A 19,814-nucleotide genomic window follows, 5' to 3' on the forward strand; every position below is an offset into this window, starting at 1 on the left:
ACAACAACAACAACAACAACAACAAAATGAGCATGGGATTCAGAGTGAGCAAGTCTACCAACAACTGTCCAACAACAACAACAACAAAATGAACATGGGATTCAGGGTGAGCAAGTCTACCAACAACTGTTCAACAACAACAACAACAAAATGAACGTGGGATTCACATTCAAACTGTCAACTTTAATGCTATTTGTGACCTTAGAAGTAGCTATTTAGTTGATAAAAGAAAAAAATAAGAATAATTGAAGAGAGTTGAAGCTTATAGAATTAAGTATAATAAGCATCTCTGGGAAGTTTGGGTTTATTGTTAAAATGAGAGAAAGAAGAATTTACTTAGTTGCTTTTGAGGACAGCAGGGCATTTTAGACATTGCGGTTTAAATCTGAATGCTCTCCTGTGTTTGATCACTTGGTTCCTCAGGTTGTGGCAAGGTGGTGTTGGAAGGCTGTAGAGCTCTTCGGAAGTACAGCCTCACTCCAACAGGAGCTTAAAGCTCAGATCTATTTTCTGCGTATCATCCTCTTAACTGAAAACACTATGTAACCAGCTGCCCCAGCTGCCCCAATCCTGTGCAGCTTCTACCATGCTTCCCCTGCCATAATAGACTATAATCCCCTGGACTGTTATCAATATAAATCCATTCACTCTAAAACGGTTCCTTGTCAGTTATTCTTCCTCAGTAACAGGTGAAATGACCGACCTGTCCAGTGAAGAAGAAGTGTTTGCAGATGCAGGCATGAGAAGCAGCAAGCATAAAGTTAGGCCTCTTCACAACTGTGTTCCTGAGAATTAGGTACTGTCATGTAGATACTAAAACAGAATGTCTGTAGTAAATGTGCTGAGGATGAGGACTATGGGCAGGGAAAGCTACTGGCTGTGTGGCTTGTGCTATTGCTTGGACCATATGAAACTTTAAACAGTTTCTAGCAAACTGTTCCAGAAAATTTTATTTGCACTGGGATTTAAACTCAGTGGGTCACAAACAGAAAGAAGACATGAAAGTGGGAAGGGACTCAGAAAGAAAGGTTCCCATGGGAAAATGGATCGGAATGACAAGAGAGCAAAAGGAATCAAGCAGGACAAAGCTCATTACATGTATCAACTGGGCAAACATTGTTAAAGAGTCCTTTTCAAAAAGACACTCTGTTCTAGACAAAGTCAAGGATGTATGCATGAGTCAAAGTTGATCCAAAGGGTGACTTTTTTTTTTTTTTTTTTTTTTGATTTTTCGCGACAGGGTTTCTCTGTGTAGCCCTGGTTGTCCTGGAACTCACTCTGTAGACCAGGCTGACCTCAAACTCAGAAATCTGCTTGCCTCTGCCAGCCAAGTGCTGGGATTAAAGTCGTGCACAACCACTGTCCAGCCAAAGGGTGACTTTCAATTTCTTCACAATTGTCATGAGTGGGAGTGGTTTAGTTGTCCCTCTATCCCTTCTATAGAACATCATCAAAAGGTAACCTGCGTAAAGAGCACATCTTAGAGACAAGGACATTTCTTAGCATCTTGTGAGAGTGCGGAGGAGATATACCAGGCAGCAAGTTTACCAGCAAACAGGGAATGTGTCACTTTAAATGTCCCTCTTTGCTTCTTATGGTTGCAAAGTTGCCCAACTCTCTCCTTTGTACTCAGTGCCCACATTTATTACCATCATGACCCATATTGTTTTAACCAATTAAGAAATAGCAAATGAGCAAATTCACAGAAAGTATCAGAAAAATCACAAAATCTTGTATAGGATGACAAATATGATGTATAATATATTTTATAAAGCAATTTTTCGAAAGATTTATATATACTAACTGTCAAAAACTATATTTCTATATACATGAATATTCCAAATCTGAGTATAAATAAAATCTGACAAATGTTCTTGATAAAACTAATGATAATTGTGAATGGAAATAATAATAGGAAAGTTCTATGGAAAGGTGATCCACCATGATCAAGAATATATAAGAACAATATTTTGTGGCAAAATGTATACCCTTTAAATATAAAATTATCATTAAACAACACTGTGGTCAGAAGCTTTGCCTCCAGCATGGGGATAGAGGGAGTAATGTTAATTTAACAAAAGTGAAAAAGTAGTAAAAAAATTTACCACATTTATTATATACTCTGCCTAGCAATATCATTAGAAATGTAATTAGAATGCTTTAATTAATCGGTTGTAGGATAAATATTATGTATAGCTATTATGTTAATAATTGCAGTTCAACAGGAGTTCCAAATTATTCATTTAGGTTATCTTAGAAGTCACTTTATCCCTGCCCTACAGATAAAATTAAGAATGTGTCAAGTTAATATTAAGAAATACATTCTTTTGCTCTGTTTACAATTACAAACTTACAGAGACGAAGTGGCTTAAATTTTACAGAAATTTAGTTTTTCATACTTCTAGTAAAATCAGAATCAGTTTATGGAGAGAAAGTTTTAGTTTTGGGAAGCGCTTGGATTTGGGGGCAGATTCCCATAGGACAACAGATTGCACTCCACAAATTGACATGAAGTCCCCATTACAGATGACATCACATACTTAACTTGCTGATGATGGCAAAATACAGCTAGTACCTTCATCGATAGACCTTTTGCCCTATGACAAGCATATTAAGTAAAGAAAGTTATTCTTTACACTACCAAAAGAGAAATGCAAACTCAAATCCTTTGATCTACATTATGCTAGAGTAAAGACGATTCAAGCCTTGTGGGTGAGAACAACCAAGATCAAATTCCATGAAATGTAATCCATACCTGACACTATTTGTGTGAAAGAACCAAAAAGGCCTGACATGTCAGAGATATGGGGTCTAATAACAAAATAACAATAACAACAAAACATAGCAACAAAATGACTCCCCAAAACTGATCTGTTATAGATCAGTGTCTTGTTCAGTCTTCACCAAAGAAACTTCCTTTTGCAGTAGATGAAAAGTAAAGGAAATTCACAGTGAGGCATTATACAAAGAATTAGAAACCTTGAAACTCCTAAATATGATGTCTCCTTTAAATCTCTTACCCAGGGACTTAGGGAACTCTGCAGAACAGGAAAAAAAATGAGTGTCCTTTGTTAATATAACATAGCTTCCTGTTTAGTGTTTGTACTGGCTGGTTTTGTGTCAACTTGACACAGGCTGGAGTTATCACAGAGAAGGGAGCTTCAGTTGGGGACGTGCCTCCATGAGATGCAGGTGTGGGGCATTTTCTCAATTAATGATCAAGGGGGTAGGGCCCCTTGTGGGTGGTGCCATCCCTGGGCTGTAAGTCTTGGGATCTATAAGCGAACAGGCTGAGCAAGCCAGGGAAAGCAAGCCAGTAAGGAACATCTCTCCATGGCCTTTTCATCAGTTCCTCCTTCCTGATCTGCTTGAGTTCCAGTCCTGACATCCTCTGGTGATCAACAGAAATGTGAGAGTAAGCTGAATAAACGCTTTCCTCCTGAACTTGCTTCTTGGTCATGATGTTTGTGCAGGAATAGAAACCCTAAGAGTTTTTTTTTTTATGGAATTCTTGAGTGTGTGAACAGGTGGGGCAATGTTTCTTGTGCCTTCTGCTGGGCTCTTTTCCTTCGAATGCTGCTGCTGCTGCTGCTGCTGCTGCTGCTGCTGCTGCTGCTGATGATGATAATTCCAATATGTTACCTTTTGTTTGCTTGTTTTGTTTAGCCTATTTTGTTATTATCCCTTAGAAGCCTTTTTGCTTTCTAATGAAAGGCAGTAAGTAGTGGATCCAAATGGGAAGGGAGCTGGAAAGTACTTGGAAGGAGTAGAATGAGGGAAAACTGTAATCAAGTTATATTATCTAGGGGGGGAAAACTCTATTATCAGTAACAGAAAATAATGTGAGGGAGAGAAAGAGTATGGATTCCGGTCGTTTAATTGTAAGAAAGATCTGGGAGAAGCTAAAGAATGGAAAACCATAGCAGATTATATTATATTCAAATAATCCACTTTCAATAAAAATATTCTAAAAAAAGGAGAGAAAGGAAATGAGGGATTGAGAAGGGATAGGAATGGAATGGAATGGAATGGAATAAAATGGAATGGAATGGAAAGTTGGACAGGAGGGGAGAAAGGGAGGGGAGAAGAGAAGAGGAGAAGAGAATGAAAGGAGAAGAGAGGAGAGGAGAGGAGAGGAGAGAAAACTCAGAATCTAGGATCCTGGTACAATCATGTTAATTTTCTCTGATATCCATTTCTGAATTTTAGACAGGCACCATTTCCCTTTGTTCAGAGGGACTATGCATCTCTCCTCCTGTTGTCTCTTTCTCTTTATATAAAGACCATAATGACAACTATAACATCAGTAAAGTTCTGCACAGGTATAAGTTCATCTAATTTAATAATTAATTTAAAGAATCTCAGTTCTAAGTACAGATTAGGGCTTCAGCATATGAATTTTGAGAAGACATAAGTAAATCCATAATAGAAGGTGAAGAGTCCTTCAGATACTATAATCATTAGTACCATGGCAGCAATTAAGTGTTGATAAAACCTTAGGTCAGTTAGTGAAATGTCAGACCAGCTCCACATGTCAAAGTTACTTTAAAGTTCAGAATCCTCTCTCACAGTGAATTCTTTAGCAGCTACTGAGCACTGCATGGACATAAAAATCACTGAAGGCACACAGTCATCCATCCCAAAATCTTAATCAAAATCAGCAATTGAATAAAATGGCCTTTTGAAATTGATTCTCCCCCTTTCTTCTGTCTCTCTCTCTCTCTGTGTGTCTCTGTCTCTGTCTCTTTCTCTCTGTGTGTGTGTGTGTGTGTTTCTGTGTTTCTGTGTTTCTGTGCTGTATTCAACATTCATCTCCCTGTATGTTGACATATTGTTTTAGCTGTGCTTGTCTTGAAATGTTCTTTGGTGTTTAACCACTTGCTCAATGAAAATCTTCACATGGATATGATGCAGTGTGTGTGTGTGCAATCAAAAGAGTATATTTGCACCCTGTCTAGCTTTTGTCTATTATGGGTATATTGCCGCTGGCTGGCCAGTCTGGGCCTCCTTCAACCCTCAGGAGAGTAGGGTCCTCATCAGGTTGACAAGGCATAGGCAAAGAAATGATGGCAGAGACGAAATATGGGAGTGCAGATTCTGAATGTACTTCTTAAAAATGGCATCAGACTTTTACCTTCATTGCAAAAGAGAAATGAAAAATCTGGCAGCTCAGAAGTTGAGGTACATCTGAGGCCACCTGAAACACACAGGGTCTAAAGCAGCCACCTCTTCTGGATAGGCACTGCACCCGGGGCCCAAATGCTCTGGGCCCAGGGGGCTGTAGACTACATGAGGCTCGAAGCTCGAATGCTCTCTCTCAAATCTGAATGTGTAAGTGTTAAATCTAAGTGAAAACCAGGTTTATATAGTCACATAGGCAGGTGAGGGCCACATTAAGGTCAGTAAGATCAGGCATCCAGGTACAAAGCAGAAGAGCAGTGGTGCCCTCCCTGTTGGTGCTATTTTGGCAATCCCAAGCTAATTCTCTGGGTGTGCTGGAGGCAAGCACCAGGAAGTACCAATCTAGCAATTCCTGAAAATGCCCTAAAGTGAGGGAAGCCCTTCAATTACTCTCTGGTATGTAAAACAGTTCTGTCTTCTGTGGGACTGCTCTGAGAATTCTAACTATGTTTACAGTAGCAATAGTGCTTGACCTCTGTTGCTAACTCTGAGGACACCCTGTCTGAAAATGGAAGCTTCCTTGTGAGAAATTCCAAGCTAATGACAGCTTGGTAGTAAATCAGGATATATTGGAACATTGTGCTGGCCAGGGAACAACAACCATTTAGGAATCATTTTTTGGGATACCTTTATGCCTGAATAAGAAGGCATGTTGATGATTGGAAAGACTAATCTGGAATACGTCTGGGTTAGGAGATGCCAACGACTGACTGAATACCCAGGAGGCACAATCTCCCTTTGAAGTCATAGGTTCTCTTGTCCATGATCAGGCTTTCAACCCTGATACTGCAGACTTTACTGAAGTAGACAGGTGGGCATGACAGTATATTTCTTAGTAAAATTGTCACAATCCTGATTAAATTCTTGTTAACATTTTAAGAATCAGATAAACTTCCAAATTTCTATGGGAGTTTTTTTTTATATCAGCAATGTATTAATGTTTTTACTTCTGCATATCTCTATCAGTATTTGCAAGTCTGTCTTTAATTATATTAATTCCAGGTGGTATATTCTAGATTGTTTGCATTTCCTTGATGATTAATGATAATAAATGTCTCTGCACATGGTTGTTAGCCCTTTAAGTATCTTCCTTATAGAAGTCTACACATTTTATTCGATATCTGGGTCATCTTGTTATTGTCAGTTATACTATTAATAGAAGGTCTTTATAAAATTGATATACTGATATATTTGATCCTATTTCATGTGCTTATACTTTGATTTTCTTTTTTTATTAGATGTTTTCTTTATTTACAATATCTCCTTTCCCAGGTTCCCTTCCAAAAAAAGAAAGAAAGAAAGAAAGAAAAACTAAAACAAACACCTGTTCCATTTCCCCTCTCCCTGCTCACCATCCCACCCCCTCCTTCATCCTGGCCCTGGCATTCCCCTACATTGGGGCATAGAACCTTCAGAGGGCCAAGGGCCTCTCCTCCCATTGATGACCTACTTGGCCATCCTCTGCAATACATAGGCTGCTAGAATCATTAGTTCCACCATGTGTACTCTTTGGTTGGTGTTTTAGTCCCTGGAAACTCTGAGGGTACTAGTTTTTCATACTGTTGTTTGTCCTAAGGAGCTGCAAACTCTTTAGCTCCTTGGGTCCTTTCTGTAGCTCCTCCATTGTGGACCCTGTACGCAGTCCATTGGATGGCTGCGAGCCTCTACTCCTGTATTAGTCGGGTATTTACAGAGCCTCTCAGGAGACAGTTATATCAGGATACTGTCATCCAGCACTTTCTGGCATCCACAATAGTGCCTAGATTTGGTGATTGAATATGGGAAGGATTCCCGGGTGAAGCAGTCTCTGAATTGTCTATCCTTTAGTCTCTGCTCAATAGATTGTCTCTACAACTCCTTCCATGGGTATTTGGTTCCCCCATCTAAGAAGAAACGAAGTATCCACACTTTGGTCTTCCTTCTTCTTGAGTTTTTTGTGGTTTCTAACTACTATAAATAAGGCTGCTGTGAACATGGTGGAGCATGTATCCTTATTACATGTTGGAGCATCTTCTGGGTATATGCCAAGGAGTGGTATAGCTGGGTCCTCTGGTAGTACTATGTGCAATTTCCAGAGGAACCGCCAAACTGATTTGTAGAGTGGCTCTACCAGCATTGCTGGTGGGATACCAGCAAAGAAGGAGTGTTCTTCTTTCTCCACAACCTCTCCAGCATCTGCTGTCACCTGTGTTTTTAATCCGTTCTGACTGGTGTGAGGTGGAATCTTAGGGTTGTTTTGATTTGTATTTCCCTGATTACTAAGGATGTTGAACATTTCTTTAGGTGCTTCTCAGCTATTCGGTATTCGTCAGTTGACAATTCTTTGTTTAGCTGTATACCCCATTTTTAAATATGGCTATTTATTAAAGATCTTTTCCCAATTTGTTGGTTGCAGTTTTGTCCTATTGACAGTGTCTTTTGCCTTACATAAGCTTTGAAATTTTATGAGGTCCCATTTGTTGATTCTTGATCTTAGAGCATATGATATTGGTGTTCTGTTCAGGAAATTTTCTCCTGTGCCTATGTGCTCGAGGCTCTTCCCTACTTTCTTTTCTATTAGTTTCAGTGTATCTGGTTTTATGTGGAAGTCCCTGATTCACTTGGACTTGCACTTTGTACAAGTAGATAGGAATGGATCAATTTGCATTCTTCTACATGCTAACTGCCAGTTGAGCCAGCACCATTTGTTGAAAATGTTGTCTTTTTTCCACTGGATGGTTTTAGCTCCTTTGTCAAAGATCAAGTGGCCATAGGTTTTTGGGTTCATTTCTAGGTCTTCAATTCTATTGAATTCTATTTTTTATTCCATTGATCTACCTGCTTGTCACTGTACCAATACAATATAGTCTTTATCACAATTTCTTTGTAGTACAACTTAGTGTCTGGGATGGTGATTCTACTTGAGGTTCCTTTATTGTTGAGAATAGTTTTGGTTATCCTGGGTTTCTTTGTTTGTTTGTGTGTTGTTTTGTTTTGTTTTTGTTTTGTTTTGCTTTGTTTTTGACACAGGGTTTCTCTGTGTAGCCCTGGCTGTCTTGGAACTCACTCTGTACACCAGGCTGGTCTTGAACTCAGAAATCCACCTGCCTCTGCCTCCCAAGTGCTGGGATTAAAGGTGTGTGCCACCACTGCCCAGCTATCCTGGGTTTCTTAATCATGCTTTTCTGAAGTCCAAAAGATATGAATTTTGAACAAGGACAGGTCATATTGCTTATATTCTGGATTGGAATTTTTATTTCTCTTTCAAGAATCCTTGTGACAAAGATTTTATAGTATATCTTCCAAACAGTTTTTAATGTTTGGATTTTTATATAATTCAGTGGTCTATTTTGAGTAATTTATCACGTATGATGTGAAGTAACAGTCTGTTTCTTTTCTTTACCTGTTTATATCTAGCTATTCAAGAAATATCATTAGGATAAAATGCCTGCCCTTTGTCTTAAAATATCCTGCATCACCATAAAAAGTCAAATTTTTGATAAATATAATATATTTTTGAACTGTTGATTCTATTACAGTGTGTGCTCTGCCTATTCTATAACAATACTGAACAAGTTGTTAATTTTGCTTCCTCTGAATTTTGAGTATTGTTTAAAGAAATCCTACAACTTGGTTTTAAATATCTTGAGACACTGATAATATGATTATATATTTATCATGAGTTGAACAAATATGGACAAATTCTGACAGAATTTTTACTGAAAATGTTTTGAATTCATAAAGTAATTTTATAATCACCTTCTTAAAAATGATGAGGTTTTTATTCAGACTATAGATTTCTCATACTGTTACTATATTTTTAAATGTAATAGCTGTTTATATCTGTGGTTAGGGTATATGACTAGAGAGTTTTATTTCAGACTCTTCTAACTAAATCTATGTTACTTAAAATTAAAATTTATATTTCTTCCAAATTAGATAATTCTACTTATTATTTATTACATTAGCCTAGAAGCTTCATAATAAAGTTCAGTAGAGTAAAAAAAATCTGACATATGCTTCACTCATTAAGAGAAGAATATTAACTCTTGATTGCTGTGTTAGCAGTCTACTTTCTGGTTGCTGTCTTTAAGGTAGTCAACACTCACATTTATTTCTCTGTTCCCACAGCATGTTCTTAGAGATTGTTTTAATGTTTGGGCTCCATTATAAATAATATTCCAGAATAACAGTTTTACATTAAAAAATCATTAAGAATTAAATATAACAAAACAACATAACTGAGTATATGGTTATTCTCTTAATTAGATAAAATAATAGCATATATCACACATATAGACTATTAAATAACAAACTTGGTAAAGAAAGTCAGAGTTGATTTCTGTGAGAAAAAACAGTAATAACTTATTGAAAGTTTTGTCATATAATATTAAAAAGGAATCAAAAAAGAAAACACCACATATGTTTAAATTAATACTAGTCAAAACAAGAAAACAGCTATAAGGCAACCATCTAAATTCTATTTTGAGACTGATAAGTTAATCTAATGGATGAAACATTTGTTGTAAAACTATGAAGATCTGAGTTTGGACCCCCAGAAATCAGATAGAAGTCGGATGTAGCAGTGACTGTCTATAACCCCAGTATTCGAGCATGAGAGTAATAGGAGAATTTCAGAATTTCTGGTAGACACAGCAGGTCATATGGAGAAAGATTTTGTCTTCAATAAAGTTGAAGACAAGGGTAAATACCCAAAGTTGTTTGCTGATCTTTACACAATCACAATGTAATCACTTTTACTTGCCTCTGTATCTATCTGTCTCTCTCTCCTTCACACACACAAACACACACACACACACATACACACACAAACCAGGAACCACAAAGGAGAAGCTAAAGCCTAGCAGGTGATCTTCCTGAGATGGTTCTGCCATAGATTAAAATCTGTGACAGGTCCTTTAGACAAGGCCAAGGAGAATTTCATTTTAGGAAAGATTCCTACTAATAATGTTTTTTCTGTTATTATTAAATATATATAGCAATTACTAGGTATTATCCGACCCTTTGGAGCAGATCTCTCCAGAACTATGAAGATGTACTGTTTTATAGTGATGCTATATATGCAAATAGATGAATTCTTAATTCTTAATAATGATCATATAATTTTAATATATAAAATTATATTACTAATTATTAATCTCTTTCAAAACAGGACTGCTATTAAGTCTCCTCTGATAATCAAGACCCCAAGGAGAATGCTGCCAGTCTTCAAGCATCATAGGATATACTAAGAAGGCATATGAAACTTAGAACACATTCCAAGATGTTGTAAAATCATTAACCAAATGTCATAAAAAGAGAACTAAGGATAAGAACAAAGACCCAGAAATAAAACCACATACTTATGGTCACTTGATCTTTAACAAAGATGCCAAAAATATACAATGGCAAAAAGAAAGCATCTTCAATAAATGGTGTTGGTCTGAGGATAACTTCTTTATTTACATTTCAAATGTTATTCCATTTTCTGGTCCCCCTCCCCAGAAATATCCTTATCCCATTTCCCCTTCCCGTGCTTCTATGAGGGTGCACTCAAACCACCCACCCACACCTGCCTCCCTAATTAGTAAGTGATCAACATTGTATATTTGGGGTCTGAAACAGGATTTTTTTTTATTTTTGTTTTTATTAGGGAAAGAAGATAAAATATTGACTGGGTTTATCTATCTATAACTTTACTAATAACTTAGTCACAAAAATATGATTTTTAATTTTCCATGAACCTGTTGAAGTGGTGACAAATGATGAATCTTGGGCATATAATTACTTTTAATGGATATACATGTAAACATTCTCTGGTGTAAACTTCTTGTTCAGTCTACAATTTGAATTTATCTGTCAACTTGTGGTGAACATTTTACCATGTGATCATGTATACTGAAAGATGTCTCCTGAGAGGCTCTGCCAAAGTCTGACAAATTCAGAGGCAGATGCTTGCAGCCAACTATTGGACGGAACATTGGCTCCCCAATGGAGGGGTTAGAGAAAGGACTGAAGGAGCTGAGGAGGTTTGCAACCCCATAGGAAGAACACTTTTATAGAGCAACCAGACCCCCAAGAGCTCCCAGGTACTAAACCACCATCCAAGGAGCACCCATGGAGGGACTAAACCACCATCCAAAGAGCACCCATGGAGGGACCCATGGCTCTAGCCACATATGTAGAAGAGGATACATCAATGAGAGTAGGAGCCCATGGTCCTGTAAAGGTCCGATGCCCCAGTGTAGGGGAATGCCAGAATAGGGAGGCAGGAGTGGGTGGGTTGTTTGGGTGCACCCTTATAGAAGAAGGGGAAGGGGAGATGGGATAGGGGATTTCTGGGGGGTGGGAACCAGGAAAGGGGATAACATTTGAAATGCAAATAAAGAAATTATCCTCAGTTGTGAATCCTTGGTTTAGTTCTATACCCTATTTTTTTATTGGATTTTTTTTTTTTTTTTTTTAGTGATTAACTTCTTGAGTTCTTTATATGTTTTGGGTACTAGCCCTCTATTGGATATGTGGTTAGTGAAGATTTTTTTCCCCAGTCTCTAGGTTGCCAATTTGTCTTATTGCTATGTCCTTTGCCTTACAGAAGCTTTCCAGTTTCTTGAGGTCCCATTTATCAATTCTTGATCTTAGAGCAAGAGCCATTGGAGTTCTGTTTAGGAAGTTTCCCACTTTCTCTTCTATTAGATTTAGTGTATCCGGTTTTATGGAGAGGTACTTGATCCACTTGGACTTGAGCTTTGTACAAGGTGACAAATATGGGTCTATGTTTATTCTTCTACATACAAACAGCCAGCTAGACCAACACCATTTATTGAAGATGCTTTCTTTTTGCCATTGTATATTTTTGGCGTCTTTGTCAAAGATCAAGTGACCATAAGTATGTGGTTTTATTTCTGGGTCTTCAAGTCTGTTCTATTGGTCAATGTGTCTGTCTCTGTACCAATATCATGTAGTTTTTCATCACTATTGCTCTATAGTAAAGCTTGAGGTCAGGGATGGTGATTCCCCCAGCTATTATTGTTAAGAATTGTAGCAGATGATGGCCAAGTTGGTCATCAATGGGAGGAGAGGCCCTTGGCCCTGTGAAGGTTCTATGCCCCAGTGTAGGGGAATGCCAGGGCCAGGAAGCAGGAGGGGGTGGGTTGGTGAGCAGGGGAAGGGGGGAGGGAACAGGGTTTTTTGTTTTTGTTTTTGTTTTTATTTTTTCTTTTTTTTTCTTTTTCTTTTTGGAGGGGAAACTGGGAAAGGAGATATCATATGACATGTACATAAAGAAAATATCTAATAAAAATTTTAAAAAAAGAATTTTTTCTCTATTCTGGGGTTTTTACCTTTCCAGATGAATTTGAGAATTGCTCTTTCCAAGTCTTTGAAGAATTGTGTTGGGATTTGGATGGGGATTGCATTGAATCTATGGATGGGACTGTCATCTTAGAGTCACAACTCTGACCCATAATTCTTCCTGTCTGAAAGAATTACAGGGATGAAAATGGAGAGGATCCTGAGGAATAGAAGGTCCAGTGACAGGCCCAAAGTGGGATCCAGCTCAAGGTGAGGTCACAAGTCTTGACACTATTACTGAGGCTACGGAATGCTCACAAATGTGGACCTATCATGACTATCTTCCGAAAGACCCAACAAGCAACTGAAAGTGTCAGATGCAGATATCTGCACCCAACCAATGAACAGAAGCTGCTGACCCCTATTGTTGAATTAGGGAAGACTGAAAGAAGCTGAGGAGAATGGCAATCCTGTAGGAGGACCAGCAGTCTAAATTAATCTGGACCCACGAGATCTCTTGGATGCTAGAACACCAACCAGGCAGAATACACCAGCTGATATGAGGTCCCCAACACACATACAGTAGAGGACTTCAGGGTCTGTATTCATTCAGAGATAATGCACCTAAACCTCAAGAGAGTGGAGGCCCCAGGGAGTTTAGAGGTCAGGTGGGGTGGGGGGTAGGGACATCCATGTAGATACAGCAGGATGGGGAGGAGGTATGGGATGTGGAACAGCCAGGAAGTAGATTGCAGGGAGAGGGAATCAAATATGGAGTGTAAAAATAAATAAATTAATAAAAATATAAAAGAAGAAAATCTAATAATGATAAAAAAGAAAATATCCAATTAAAAAATAAGTTCTGAGGATAAATGCGGGAGACAGAATTGAAGAGAGCTTTTTAGACAGAACTGAACAGAAATGAAGTAAAGAAGAATTGAGCAATAAAGGCATAGCATCGGGAGTAAGAGCGTCAGAGGCAGAGGGAAAAAAAGATGAGAAGAAGACAATAGTGATAACTTGTAAGAAAGAACTTATTAGACAATTTTTGTGGAAACTTTTTGGAGAACTGAAGAATTTAGAAAGGCTAAAATCCGGGCAGTGGTGGCACATGCCTTTAATCTCAGCACTTGGGAGGCAGAGGCAGGTGGATTTCTGAGTTCCAGGACAGCCTGTTCTACAGAGTGAGTTCCAGGACAGCCAGGGCTACATGGAGAAACCCTGTTTCGAACCCCACTCCACCCCCAAGCCCCCCAAAAAGAAACGCTAAAATTACTTTTCAACTTGTCTGTTTTTTCCCTGTGACTTCAGCTAGTAGGATGGAAGGTAGAGCCTTACAGTTCCTGTAGAACAAAGGCTACTTTACTTAATCCCCTGCTGCTTTAAGATGAGGTGCTAAACAGGTTCCCTCCTCAGAGTAACTCAGAAGGCAGGTCAGCTACAGAAGCAAAGTGACCTAGACTTAAGATAGGTAAACGCTTTATTATTATACAGCAACCCTAAATATCTCCTAAGACTAAGTCTTATCTCTGCCAATGCTCTTCCCTCTCTGCTGCCTCAAGAAGAACCAAGAAGAAAGAACACCCAGGGCTGGCCCCCGACACACACACACACACACACACACACACACACACACACACACAGCGTATATGTATACATCACAATAAATTTGGAAATGTCTAAGCACTATCTATCATCTCCACTTTTGAATTTTGAATTCAATCTGTTATTTAAGAATGTAAATGTGCTATTCTCTAAATTAGTGTTAATAATTACATTGTAATCTTTAATATATAATCTTTAATATAATGCTTGTTAGATCCTTTATGTAAGCGTCTACCATTCATTCTTAGTTATGCATAGATACAAGAATTAGTCTCAAAGTTCAATTTTAAAACCAATCAATACATTAAACTATAAGGGATTAATAAACTAGATCCAAAAAATCTTTCGTATTTTCAAATAATTTAAAGTCAACTTCACTGTTTTTCATTAACAGTATTCTGCATCATTAGTTGAGCTGCCATAAGAGCTAGCCTGCTCTCAGTCCTGAACACTTCATTACCACTTTAATAAAAGATCATGAATATTTCATCCTTGAGTATTTGATTAGTCTGTTGTTGAAATACTAATTGATCTCAATCTACCAATTATGTGTTAATATATATACACATTTAAAACATCATGAAATTTAACAAGTGTTTGGAAGTAATACCTAGGCTTTAAGAATGCATACACTCTGAAATTGTAACTGTTAAATCAATAATGTTTATCTTTGGAATCAGGCAGAAGATTTGTTAGTGATGGTGCTCAGAAAATATTGTCCTTAATACACATATCAAAACTTACATAATAATTTGACATGTGTGTATGTGGGATTAATGTAGAAAATAATAGGGATACATCCATCTCTTACCATTTATAAACTTAAAAATCAAAACAATTTACAACAAAAATATTAGCACAGTGATTACCTATACATAGTTGTGTACATGTAAAAGCTATACCTGACTAGGTTTTACTGATATGGTAGCTCCATAAATATGAACTAATTTTCATGTTACTGAGATAGTTTTTCTTTCCTGATGTTTTTCATATTCTTGAAGCCTTCCTTACATTGCATTGACTTAAAGACAACACTAGCAATAAAAATGGTTCTTGAACTTCATACCTGCTTGAGATACAAAATAGGATGAAGCTTTAACCTTGACATAAATGTTATGAATTTCATTAAGCCAACTATCTAGTCTTTCTGGATAGTTAATACAAATGTGAGCCTTGTAAAAATTCATATTAATGTGGTTAGGAAATGATGTATCATTCAACAACTAGAATTATCTGGCTATTTATTTCAAGGAACACTATACATCTAGGAAATGAGAATTTTGTCCTTCATATGTTGCCTGTAATTCAGGGCTTTGATGAAGATCATTGCAATTACACATGTAATAGTGTATGTTGCAGTTATCACTGAAAGAAGATCTATTATTATAGTTTGCAAATTACCAATCCTCCTTCACAATTGTTTAGTAATTTTTTTTGTGAAATTGGAACATCAGGAGAAACATTTAAACACAGTATCTAGAATTTTTTCTCTATTTACAGAAAAGGCATCATCTCAAATCATCTATTACTAGGTAATGAACATTTGTTTTACAATGTAAAGATAGTTAGAATTTCCCTGTAGACAAATCTCATTAAGTCCAAAGCACAGCACAGCTTACATGCCCAGGTTATGATCCACCAGCATAATTTTACGATAGAAGACCCACTTGAGTTATTGCCAACGCATGTTTCTCTTTCCCCATCTGGTGTACTCAGCTTTTATACTTTCAGAGGTTATAAAGTAAGGACCATTATTTTGTTCCCTTCTACCATCCATATGGACTTAATATCATCACTCGGGTCAACATCTCCACCAGTTGGGAAAAAAAAAGAATTATTAGTACTTCTATACATACTTTGTCTTTCAGAATGTAACTGCAAATTTGATATTTTGTATTCAGTAATTTAAAAGATGCTTTCTCCAACTTAGAAATATTGTTGATATATTACTGAATAATATTTTGTTAGTAAGATAATTTAAATTTAAGTATATGTGCATATTTAAATTTAAAAATATATAATTTAAATATATACAATTTAAATATACATAGAAAACTTAAATATGTAAGATATTTTCAACATATTAATTATACATTTAAATATATGTATGTGTGTGTTTATACATATTTGTTTATACATACACTCACACACAAATACACACATACATACATACATATATATATGTATATATATACATATACATATATTTTTTATGTGAAATTGGAACATCAGGAGAAACATTTAAACACAGTGTCTAGGATATTTTTCTCTATTTACAGAAAAGTCATCGTTTCTAAAATCATCTATTACTAGCTAATGAACATTATTTTCATAATATAAAGATAGATAGAATTTCCATGTAGACCAATCTCATTAAGTAATATATATATTACTTAATATATATATATATATATATATATATATATATATATATACACACACACACACACACACACACACATATATATGTAATTTTACATTTTTTTCCTTGTCCTGGTTGTTAAGCAGCCGTATTCATGAGATTTTATGGGTATAGTGTTTCTGATGTTTCCAGGTTATAGAATTTCACAGCAAACTTCCTGTTCCTTTGGTTCTTACAATGTTTCCACTTCGTCTTCTACTACGATTCCTGACTGTAAGCACAGGAATTGTAGTATGAATGTCTTAGATGGGGCTGGGTACCACAGGCTTTCCTTAGCAGTTTTTGTGGTCATGGTCTTCTGTAATGATCTCCATCTGTTGCAAGAAGATACTTCTTTGATTAGTGGTAAGACTTATACTTCTGTCTGGCTATAAGGATACATATTTACAATGTAGTTAGAGATTATGATGGTTTATTAAAGTGGTTGTTATAGATTTTCTTCTAAGACACATACTTTCACTAGCACTGTGTTGTTTACTAGGATTCCAGTACCACGAATGATTGACCCCTTCTTGAATAATAGCTTCAATTACACAGTTTTTTGTTTTAGATTTGTTTTTTTTTTATTGCTAATGTATATAGGATACTACTGCATTCTTAAACATATTATGTTATGTTGACCATTATTTAATTTCTAGGCATCATTGCTGAGTAGGACTATTGGTGACTATCTTCTCTTGAAGTCTGTACTATGTATTCTGGTAACACCAAAGCTAGTCCTTAGGGAAGAAGCCATATATGGTTTTGTGTATATTTTTTGAGTTAGAGATCTAGGTCCTTTATTATTATGCTTATTATAATGCTTTTTCACATTTGATAGTTTGCTTTTCCAATTCTCCTAGTGTAATATACAATTAAACTTGGAATTTTAATAAAATATAAATGTAATTATAATATTTAATATTTTTATTAACCACTATTGATGTTACTTTTATGGAATTAGAATCATGTAAAATGATGTAGCTTTTTCTTATGTTTTAAATAATTTTTATACTTACACATTTTATATTTTGATCTGTACTACATTTGGAATTCAGATTTTTATAAAATTCAAGATGCAAAGTAATTTTGTTTTTAAAATTTGTTTTATAGATCTTTATTTATCCCCCTATTGATACAAACTCTCATTTCAATAATACTGAATCACCCTAGAGTCTCAAATATCTACTGATTTATATGAATATTTTATAATTTTTATCTGTGAATTACTTTTTCATATATATATATACCATATATAGTGCATTAATTAATTCTAAATTATTTCATATTTCTTGGTATAACTTTAACTTTATATCTTTTTTCTTTTTCCAAATGATTATGCTGCTATGTACTAATATTTTTATTCTGAGTTCTCTTTGTTAATTTCAAGAGATCTTTAATATTTGTGTCATTCATTCTGTCAGAATGCCTAGGTATACAATAATGCCATCAAGAAATAGTGACAATTTTTTACGTTTGTATATCTACTACTTTTTACATGGTATATTTTGACTATTTCGACCCTGTTTTCCTTCCTCTATCCCAGAAGATTCTCCCCACCTAGCATTCTACCAAACTCTCTCTCTCTCTTTCTCTCTCTCTCTCCTTTCCTCCCCACCACTCTCGCTCTCTCTTTATATATATATATCTAAAGAGATGGTTTATTTCATACAGTATTTATTTTAGGTTCTTGCTTTATTGGCTAGTTTAATATTAATTAAGGTGATACTTAACAGCCTTGAATTGTTCCTGGTAGAGAAGTGTGCACACTTTCCTAGTTAGCTATGGATATCTCTTTAGGATTTTTAGCAAGTGTTCTTGAGCACACTGAAGCAATGACTCTTGTCTAGTCTTTGTATATAGAGTATTATACCTGCATGTTTGGCTTTGGCAAATGACTATTCTATACCTACTGGTATAATTAGGAAATGCTTATTTTTCTGGTTTGGTTACTTAGCTGATTTTTGGATGGGCAACTGAACTGACTTTGCATTGCTAAAACATCATTCTTGATCATTGTAACAAGTATATTACACATTAGCAATTCATTTTGCTGGTCTTTTGTGAAGGCTATGATGTACACTCAGGGAAACAGTTGTTCTAAAGCTATACAGATTTGCAATATATCAATTTAATTTTGTTATCTCTATAAAGCCCATTTTATGAAATTAATCCAGAAATGGATTTGGTTTTACTTTGTAGAATAGTTACGGTCACTGTGGTTGTGAGTTTTGTATTCCTGGAGGCTAATGAAACTGTAAATATTCAAAGATGCCGAGAAGCTAATATTTTAGAATTACAATTTGAGTCTGGCCTATGTTTTGCCAGAAAATCTACTCTAATTCTCAATCTTCTCTCTTTAGAAGAGTCTTTTCTCTTCACTTCTACCACCAACTGACTTCCTAAGACATTCTCTTCCATTTTGTTTTACTGCAATTTATTGTGTTCCTTGAGATAGACTTCATGTTTCAGAAGAGATGATGTTTATTTATTTATTTATTGTTTGTTTGTTTGTTGTTTGGTTTGTTTGCCAATTGTGAAATTTTATTAATTATTGGAACATTTCTTAATCTGTTGTGGAAAATTATGATCAATGAGACTTTTGCTATTATTTTTCCTCCATTAATTAATTTAACTTACATTCAGATGGCCGCCTCCCCTTCCTCATTTATTTATTTATTTATTTATTTATTTATTTGTTTGTTTGTTTATTTATTTATTTTTTCTTGTAAGTCTTCTTTTTTGTCTTCTGAGATACTTCAGTTCATCGTTTGTTATAGTTTGGTATACTTCCCAGCCATCCAAATATCGTCTTTTCTACCATGCTATTTTTCTCATCTTATGATATTAAAATTAGATCCTTGTGGTGTGTTTTGTGATGTTTCAGGTCCTAGATGTGGTTCTGTATATATTGACTTATTTCCTGTTCAGTTTCACGAATTTGTAAGGACGTCTCTTGATGCATATTGATCAGCCTTGAATCCCATCAATGTAATGATGAATGGCAAGCCCAATTGGTCACAAATATTTGTTTCTCTCATCTATTTTTGATTGTGTCTTAGAATTGTTGCTTTATTCCTCACATTATATACTCTACTATGTCCTATCATTTTTATAAATGCCATTTTAACATTAATCATCATTATTGAAAGTCTGATAACCTACCATCTATGTACTTATACTAAATCTACACTTAGTGACTCCTACCTTATTTGTTCATTTGTTTGGTTTTCTTTTTGATCCCAATTATAGTTTTTTCTTCAAAGCTAATAATGCTATTTCCAATAATGAGATTTGATGTAAATATGAATCTGTTTCAAATAATGTTAATGTAATAGAAAAGTAATTTTGTTTA

General features: G+C 35.7%; 1 pseudogene; it reads left to right on the top strand.

The window, feature by feature from the left end:
• Window positions 1-694: 694 nt before the first annotated feature.
• The window catches only part of LOC116084230, a 72,300-nt pseudogene continuing 53,180 nt past the window's right edge, over window positions 695-19,814 (top strand).

This window comes from Mastomys coucha, unplaced genomic scaffold (genome assembly GCF_008632895.1).
Source record: "Mastomys coucha isolate ucsf_1 unplaced genomic scaffold, UCSF_Mcou_1 pScaffold9, whole genome shotgun sequence".
Taxonomy (NCBI): Eukaryota; Metazoa; Chordata; class Mammalia; order Rodentia; family Muridae; genus Mastomys; species Mastomys coucha.